Source organism: Gnatocerus cornutus, unplaced genomic scaffold (assembly GCF_029298725.1).
Source record: "Gnatocerus cornutus isolate USDA-ARS CGAHR unplaced genomic scaffold, icGnaCorn1.1 ctg00000243.1, whole genome shotgun sequence".
In the NCBI taxonomy this organism is placed as follows: domain Eukaryota; kingdom Metazoa; phylum Arthropoda; class Insecta; order Coleoptera; family Tenebrionidae; genus Gnatocerus; species Gnatocerus cornutus.
The window spans coordinates 26,022-35,295 of NW_028275562.1; the positions used below are offsets into that span (position 1 = coordinate 26,022).

The 9,274-nt window shown below is 45.1% G+C and overlaps 1 non-coding gene across 1 annotated transcript; it reads right to left on the reverse strand.

Moving 5' to 3' along the window:
* Window positions 1-6,466: 6,466 nt before the first annotated feature.
* LOC148165697 (5S ribosomal RNA) lies at window positions 6,467-6,586 on the reverse strand. Its single transcript, XR_015771247.1, has one exon. It is a non-coding gene; the product is annotated as a 5S ribosomal RNA (ribosomal RNA).
* Window positions 6,587-9,274: the final 2,688 nt, after the last annotated feature.

A 9,274-nucleotide genomic window follows, 5' to 3' on the forward strand; every position in this document is an offset into this window, starting at 1 on the left:
TGGTAAAATTTTCCAAGATGGTACGTTGACGATTTTTTGTGATTGTTCGATCGTTTGGATGTGACATTTTTCGATGGTACACATGTCAGAAAATGTACAAGATTTAAAAGAAGAAAAAAAAAAAATTTTTTTTTGCGAGTCGTTTTTTAGTTTTTTTTTTGCGACAAAATGACGAAAAAAAAAAACTCGTATGAGGCGTTAAATTAAATTGTTCGTTTGACGATCTCAACGAGTCACTTGCGATTAACGTAATTTAAAATTTGAGAACTTACTTACTCACTTGCTTGCTTAGATGGAAATAGCACCCACTTGAAGTAAACGCCGACACGGACCGGAGATGAATAAACTCCGAACGGACGGGGTTAATTCATGAACTGACCGTAGTACGGTCGAAGGTTCGCCGCCGCCGCTACCTGCTTTCTTTCTTAGAACTGATAACAGAGTTGGTTTCTTTGTCTGTTCATTCATCGAAATTCCCACCACTCTGGCCGGGCCGGGCGGGGTGGGTGTGTGTTGTTTCATGATTTGTTCTCTTCTCGATTTATTCTTTTTCCGACGTCGTTCGATTCATAGAGATGTTTTCGTCGAAAGTGTGGTCGCGTTTACATTGCATTAAAATTTAATTTGTTCCAGTGCGACGATGAAACAAGAAAAAAGTTTCAAGTAAGTACGCACGCACGCACACCTACATATTTCATTTTTTAAATCTTTCGACGTTCGTAGTTTCTGCTCGAAATGTCGACTAATAGTAGGGAATGTTTTGTTGATTTGTTTGTTTTTCGTTTTTGAGAAGAACAAATGAAAATTTCGTTGGATTTCTGTCGACCGACGACCGACTGAAAATCCGCCGACATCGACGTAGTTTTATTTAGAGTGTCTGAAAAATGCAAACAATGCAAGATTTCCGTATTTTTGTTGGTTTGTGGTGTTTGGGGAGTTTTTTTTATGATTATAAAATGGTTTCGTCGAGAAAAATTGCTTCTTTCGCAATGAATTGGCAAGAAAAATTAAAAAACTCGTCCGTTCCCGTCGCTGGATGTTCGACGGTGGTCCGTCTGATTTTCCCTTTATTTTCGTAAAATTGACGAGAATTTCGCCGTCAAAACTGTTTTCGGTGATGTTTCGATGATGGGATTTCGTCGTGTGAGGTAATTTTTGAGGAAAAAATGTCGATTTTGCGAAAAAAGTCGTTCGAAAAGTCCGTTCGTCGTACAAATTCGTTTCTCATGGTCGAGTCCGAAATTGACATCGTTTTTTTTCCGACCTGTTCGTCAAGATCGTTTTCAAAAATCAACTCCTACGAAAGGCGAAGGTTTTATCTTCGTTCTTGAAAAAATTCGACCTTCTCGGACGTCATCTTCGACCGTTTGTGAATTTTTTTCCTACACTCTGCAGGTTCGTCGGTCGTCGCTCCGATCCGTGCTGCGTCTCTTTGCGAGGCGATTTTCGAAAAGATCGCACGTACTTTTCGACCGATTCGTTCGTGAAACTTGTAGAGGATGCTTCCAAGTTTGTCTGGTCGAAAGCGGAACTTTCCTGTTATTCGTGGAAAACGCGTAACGTCGGCGTCGAACTTGGATGTCATCTCCTTGTTTCGGAGGGTCTTTGTTCGAGTCGACGTTCGATCGGTCCTTGTTCGCTTTTGGAGGTCGGCTGGTCGTCCGGGAAAACTTGAGGTTATTCAGGAGGCCATCGCCGACCGAATCGCTCATGTTCCCGCACCCGGAGGCGGTGATCTTCGCGTAAAGAGAACGATGCCATCACGCGAAAGCTGTATTCGAGGCCCACTGAATTTTCTAACTCGACGAGAAGGCTCTCGTTTAGTCCGCGGTCCGCGCGTTTTCGAACGCGCCAACACTTTGACTTTGGCGCCCAATTCGTTCTGTAAAGTTCATTCGTTCTTTCACCGAAGAATAAGCCTACCTATAATAAAAAGAAAAAAACGCGCGCGCGATAGACGAAAATATGGCCGACGTAGAAAATCAAGCAGCTTCGACGGTCGCCGGTGCCACTTCCGGCTCCTCACCGGTGAAGAAGGAGAAGAAGCCCAAAAATCCGAGAAGCAAACCTTCTCATCCGCCCACTTCGGAGATGGTCACCAACGCCATCAAAGGCTTGAAGGAACGCGGCGGTTCTTCGTTGCAGGCGATCAAGAAATATGTCGCGGCCAACTACAAAGTCGACGCGGAAAAATTTGCGCCTTTCATCAAGAAGTACCTTAAGGGCGCCGTCGCATCCGGTTCGTTGGTCCAAACCAAAGGAAAAGGAGCTTCCGGTTCGTTCAAGTTGGCTTCTGCCGTCACCGGTGCAGCTAAGGCTCCGTCCGCCACGAAAAAGAGATCTGCCGCTGCGACCGCGTCGTCATCGGCGAAATCCAAGAAGACGGGCGTTGCTAAACGTTCCGTCGCGTCAGCGCCGACGTCCGCCGAAAAAGGATCCGCCTCAAAAGCCGGTAAGAAGGCCGCCCCCGCCGCTTCGGCCAAGTCTAAGAAAACTGCCGCCGAAAAGAAGAGCGTCGCCGTATCGAAGGCTAGAAAGGCTGCGTCCGCTCCCGAAAAGAAAGCCAGCGCCGCCTCCAGATCGCCCGTCAAACCCAAGACGCCATCGAAAGCGAAGAAATCCAACAAGGCCGGTCCAACCAAGAAACCGAAAGCGCCGAAACCGAAAACGGCCAAAGCCGTCACCGTCAAAGCGAAAAAAACCGCTTCACCCAAGAGAAAGAAGTGAAAAGTCGACGACGATGATTTAATTTTTTCAACGACGACGACGTCCTGGTGGTTTCGGGAACGTGCTCCGATCGTATATATCGACGTAGGGGCACCATCGATACAAATAAATGGCCCTTTTCAGGGCCACAATTATTTTCAAGAAACGAACGAAAGATTCGCTTGGACAATGCACATTCTGTTGAGGAGATACATACTTTCATTTGATTTTCTTGTCTATTCATTTGACTGTCGAAACAGTGTTATTACAAAGAATGATAAACTTTATTATATAATAATGTTTCAAATAGTCTCAGTTAAAAGAAAATTTAATGTGAAAGAAAAAAGCAAAAGTTTATCGTTTTATGTAAGTACGAATTTTGTGAATAAATCACATAACCTAACTTTTTTTTTTTTTTTTTTTTTTTTTCAATCTCAAAAAGTTGCATGCGCGAACGATAAATTTTCAATTCGTTGGAAAATAATTGTGGTTCTGAAAAGAACCGATTTTTTTTTTCTTCTTTTAACACCTTCGAAGATGAAGAATTTGTTAATTCTAGATGGTCGGATCGGATGGATGGATGGATGGATGGAGGAAATTTAAGCCCTCTCGCCACGAATGCGTCTCGCCAATTGGATGTCTTTCGGCATGATGGTGACACGTTTGGCGTGGATGGCGCACAAGTTGGTGTCTTCGAAGAGGCCGACGAGATAAGCCTCGCTGGCTTCTTGAAGTGCCATCACGGCCGAACTTTGGAAACGGAGATCGGTCTTGAAATCTTGGGCGATCTCTCGGACGAGACGTTGGAAAGGCAGCTTGCGGATCAAAAGTTCAGTGCTCTTTTGATAACGACGAATCTCACGAAGGGCGACCGTACCGGGCCTGTAACGGTGAGGTTTCTTGACACCTCCGGTGGCGGGAGCGCTTTTTCTGGCCGCCTTCGTGGCCAACTGTTTTCTAGGTGCCTTGCCACCGGTAGATTTACGAGCCGTCTGTTTAGTTCTCGCCATCTCGGATATCGGATGAATCAAATGAAAAGAATTAACGTAGGTAGTGGCTTGCTTGCTTGCTTCGACCGAACGACCGACCGTACGTACGAACGTTCGAAAGTCAACTGAAAATTTTCGTCGCGCCAACGGCCGTTTTATAAACTCGATGAGTCATACGGCGACGCCATTGGTGGATTCGTTTTTAACGCGAGGTGGAGCTGCCGTAACTTATAAATAGTCCCGCGGAATGAAATTTTGACGTTAGTTCCATAACGAACTTGGTCGAAGCTACGTCGTTTTGTACGAAGAATTTCCTAATTTTATCAAGATGACCGGTCGTGGTAAAGGTGGCAAAGGATTGGGAAAAGGTGGCGCCAAACGTCATCGCAAAGTTCTACGCGATAACATCCAAGGTATAACGAAACCGGCGATCAGAAGATTGGCTCGTCGTGGTGGTGTGAAACGTATTTCCGGTCTCATCTACGAAGAAACCAGAGGTGTGTTGAAGGTCTTCCTCGAGAACGTCATCCGTGACGCCGTAACTTACACCGAACACGCAAAACGTAAGACCGTCACCGCCATGGACGTCGTCTACGCCCTGAAACGTCAAGGTCGTACCCTTTACGGTTTCGGCGGTTAATTTTATCATTTTATGACGTGTATCCGCATCCTCAGAGGAATAACAACAAACCCCCCGCAGGCAAGCAAACAAACAAACAAAAAAAAACGGTTCTTTTCAGAACCACAAAATAAATCAAACGAATTAAATATGTTGCTCAATTGTGTGTTTGTCTTCAAATCGAAATGAAAATCGTACGGAGTGAGTGATCATTTTAATTTGTGATCCAGGCGGCGACTTTGACAATTTTGACAGCAGTTTTAGGTTAGAATGACCATCGTTAAAAGAACGTTTTTGCCACGAAGAGTATATTTGAGGTTATGTCCAATATGGGGTAGAGTTACTCTCCTCAGACGTGACTTGAAACAAAATCTCATAGCAAATAAAACGATTGATTGTAGTATTACGGCTCACCGCTGACGACTGCTGCTGCAAGAAATTATCGAGACGGAGAGCACGTATAGGCGACCGGTGTGTGTGTGTATGTTCTTAACAGATTAATGTGCGAAATGTGAAGAAATTTACGACGAATCGGAATGTTTCTTGAATTAGATAATCAATAAATTATTATAGATAGAGTTGTCGAGTTCGTGCTTTAGTCGGGCATTGAATTTTTCTAAAAATTACGATGAAAAGTCGTAAAAATCATCTTTCTTGGTTGAATGTAATCGAAAATCTTCCGTTCAGTCTACGCTCGTATAATGAATTAATTGATCGGTTTAACTTTAAAATATCTAAAAGACTTTTTAACATGATTCTCATAGGTTGTTGTATTTTGGCGAAAAAATCAATTCGTTCGAGTTGAATTTTTGGCCCTGAGAAGGGCCGATGTGAAGATGGTTTTTATAAAAGTTTTTGTTTTTCGTTCGAGATGACGGCGGCGAAGAATTAAATTTAAGGCTTCTTTTCGGTCTTCTTGGGCAACAACACCGCCTGGATGTTGGGCAAGACACCGCCTTGGGCGATGGTAACGCCGGAAAGGAGCTTGTTTAACTCCTCGTCGTTCCTTATAGCCAATTGAAGATGTCTCGGAATGATACGGGTTTTCTTGTTATCTCTGGCGGCGTTTCCTGCCAATTCGAGAACTTCGGCGGCTAGATATTCCATTACGGCCGCCAAATAAACGGGAGCACCTGCACCCACTCTTTCGGCGTAGTTTCCTTTACGCAGAAGACGATGAATTCTGCCGACGGGAAACTGAAGTCCGGCACGACTGGAACGAGACTTCGCCTTTCCCTTCACTTTACCTCCTTTTCCTCTTCCGGACATGTTGTTATACGATATAAACAGCAAAACACCTACTGCGACTGACACGAAGCGCACTGACAAACGTACGGCTTGAAATAAATGCCGAACGCGGCGAAGGCTAGAAATTTATATGGTCGGTACAGCGCCATCTCGTTAGGGCAATGGTCGAACGACGAACTAAGGCGGAGCGCCTGTTTGTCGCTCGCTCGTTATAAATAGAGGGATTTTAGGTGTGCGGCGTTTTAGATCGAGTATACTCGTCGTAACGTGCACGTCGTGTCTGTCTCGTTTTCTGTTTTTAAACGTTTTTTTAACTCGACGACTAGAAGAGAATGCCACCCAAGACCAGCGGTAAGGCGGCCAAGAAGGCCGGAAAAGCTCAAAAGAACATCTCGAAGAGCGACAAGAAAAAGAAGCGCAGGAGGAAGGAGAGTTACGCCATCTACATTTACAAGGTGTTGAAGCAGGTCCATCCCGATACCGGTATCTCCAGCAAGGCTATGTCTATCATGAACAGTTTCGTGAACGACATCTTCGAACGTATAGCTGCTGAAGCCAGTCGCCTCGCTCATTACAACAAACGTTCGACCATAACCAGCAGGGAGATCCAGACGGCGGTGCGTCTTCTTTTGCCCGGTGAATTGGCGAAGCACGCCGTTTCTGAAGGAACCAAGGCCGTCACCAAATACACCAGTTCAAAATAAATCCTCCTCGAGCAGCTTGGAAGTTGGTTGGAAAAAAAAGAAAAAAAATCGGTTCTTTTCAGAACCACAAATTCAACTCGAACGAATTAAAAATTTTCGTCTTCATACTATATAAGTTCCTGAGAGAAAATATAAATAGTGAAAAATATATTTAAAAAAAGTTTGACATCAGAAATGTTAATAAAAAAAGAAAAGAGTAGAGACAACGGCACGCGGTGTTCCCAAGCGGTCACCCATCCAAGTACTGACCGCGCCCGACGTTGCTTGACTTCGGTGATCGGACGAGAACCGGTAGTTTTCAACGTGGTATGGTCGTTGCCTGGTAAAATTTTCCAAGATGGTACGTTGACGATTTTTTGTGATTGTTCGATCGTTTGGATGTGACATTTTTCGATGGTACACATGTCAGAAAATGTACAAGATTTAAAAGAAGAAAAAAAAAAAATTTTTTTTTGCGAGTCGTTTTTTAGTTTTTTTTTTGCGACAAAATGACGAAAAAAAAAAACTCGTATGAGGCGTTAAATTAAATTGTTCGTTTGACGATCTCAACGAGTCACTTGCGATTAACGTAATTTAAAATTTGAGAACTTACTTACTCACTGCTTGCTTAGATGGAAATAGCACCCACTTGAAGTAAACGCCGACACGGACCGGAGATGAATAAACTCCGAACGGACGGGGTTAATTCATGAACTGACCGTAGTACGGTCGAAGGTTCGCCGCCGCCGCTACCTGCTTTCTTTCTTAGAACTGATAACAGAGTTGGTTTCTTTGTCTGTTCATTCATCGAAATTCCCACCACTCTGGCCGGGCCGGGCGGGGTGGGTGTGTGTTGTTTCATGATTTGTTCTCTTCTCGATTTATTCTTTTTCCGACGTCGTTCGATTCATAGAGATGTTTTCGTCGAAAGTGTGGTCGCGTTTACATTGCATTAAAATTTAATTTGTTCCAGTGCGACGATGAAACAAGAAAAAAGTTTCAAGTAAGTACGCACGCACGCACACCTACATATTTCATTTTTTAAATCTTTCGACGTTCGTAGTTTCTGCTCGAAATGTCGACTAATAGTAGGGAATGTTTTGTTGATTTGTTTGTTTTTCGTTTTTGAGAAGAACAAATGAAAATTTCGTTGGATTTCTGTCGACCGACGACCGACTGAAAATCCGCCGACATCGACGTAGTTTTATTTAGAGTGTCTGAAAAATGCAAACAATGCAAGATTTCCGTATTTTTGTTGGTTTGTGGTGTTTGGGGAGTTTTTTTTATGATTATAAAATGGTTTCGTCGAGAAAAATTGCTTCTTTCGCAATGAATTGGCAAGAAAAATTAAAAAACTCGTCCGTTCCCGTCGCTGGATGTTCGACGGTGGTCCGTCTGATTTTCCCTTTATTTTCGTAAAATTGACGAGAATTTCGCCGTCAAAACTGTTTTCGGTGATGTTTCGATGATGGGATTTCGTCGTGTGAGGTAATTTTTGAGGAAAAAATGTCGATTTTGCGAAAAAAGTCGTTCGAAAAGTCCGTTCGTCGTACAAATTCGTTTCTCATGGTCGAGTCCGAAATTGACATCGTTTTTTTTTCCGACCTGTTCGTCAAGATCGTTTTCAAAAATCAACTCCTACGAAAGGCGAAGGTTTTATCTTCGTTCTTGAAAAAATTCGACCTTCTCGGACGTCATCTTCGACCGTTTGTGAATTTTTTTCCTACACTCTGCAGGTTCGTCGGTCGTCGCTCCGATCCGTGCTGCGTCTCTTTGCGAGGCGATTTTCGAAAAGATCGCACGTACTTTTCGACCGATTCGTTCGTGAAACTTGTAGAGGATGCTTCCAAGTTTGTCTGGTCGAAAGCGGAACTTTCCTGTTATTCGTGGAAAACGCGTAACGTCGGCGTCGAACTTGGATGTCATCTCCTTGTTTCGGAGGGTCTTTGTTCGAGTCGACGTTCGATCGGTCCTTGTTCGCTTTTGGAGGTCGGCTGGTCGTCCGGGAAAACTTGAGGTTATTCAGGAGGCCATCGCCGACCGAATCGCTCATGTTCCCGCACCCGGAGGCGGTGATCTTCGCGTAAAGAGAACGATGCCATCACGCGAAAGCTGTATTCGAGGCCCACTGAATTTTCTAACTCGACGAGAAGGCTCTCGTTTAGTCCGCGGTCCGCGCGTTTTCGAACGCGCCAACACTTTGACTTTGGCGCCCAATTCGTTCTGTAAAGTTCATTCGTTCTTTCACCGAAGAATAAGCCTACCTATAATAAAAAGAAAAAAACGCGCGCGCGATAGACGAAAATATGGCCGACGTAGAAAATCAAGCAGCTTCGACGGTCGCCGGTGCCACTTCCGGCTCCTCACCGGTGAAGAAGGAGAAGAAGCCCAAAAATCCGAGAAGCAAACCTTCTCATCCGCCCACTTCGGAGATGGTCACCAACGCCATCAAAGGCTTGAAGGAACGCGGCGGTTCTTCGTTGCAGGCGATCAAGAAATATGTCGCGGCCAACTACAAAGTCGACGCGGAAAAATTTGCGCCTTTCATCAAGAAGTACCTTAAGGGCGCCGTCGCATCCGGTTCGTTGGTCCAAACCAAAGGAAAAGGAGCTTCCGGTTCGTTCAAGTTGGCTTCTGCCGTCACCGGTGCAGCTAAGGCTCCGTCCGCCACGAAAAAGAGATCTGCCGCTGCGACCGCGTCGTCATCGGCGAAATCCAAGAAGACGGGCGTTGCTAAACGTTCCGTCGCGTCAGCGCCGACGTCCGCCGAAAAAGGATCCGCCTCAAAAGCCGGTAAGAAGGCCGCCCCCGCCGCTTCGGCCAAGTCTAAGAAAACTGCCGCCGAAAAGAAGAGCGTCGCCGTATCGAAGGCTAGAAAGGCTGCGTCCGCTCCCGAAAAGAAAGCCAGCGCCGCCTCCAGATCGCCCGTCAAACCCAAGACGCCATCGAAAGCGAAGAAATCCAACAAGGCCGGTCCAACCAAGAAACCGAAAGCGCCGAAACCGAAAACGGCCAAAGCCGTCACCGTC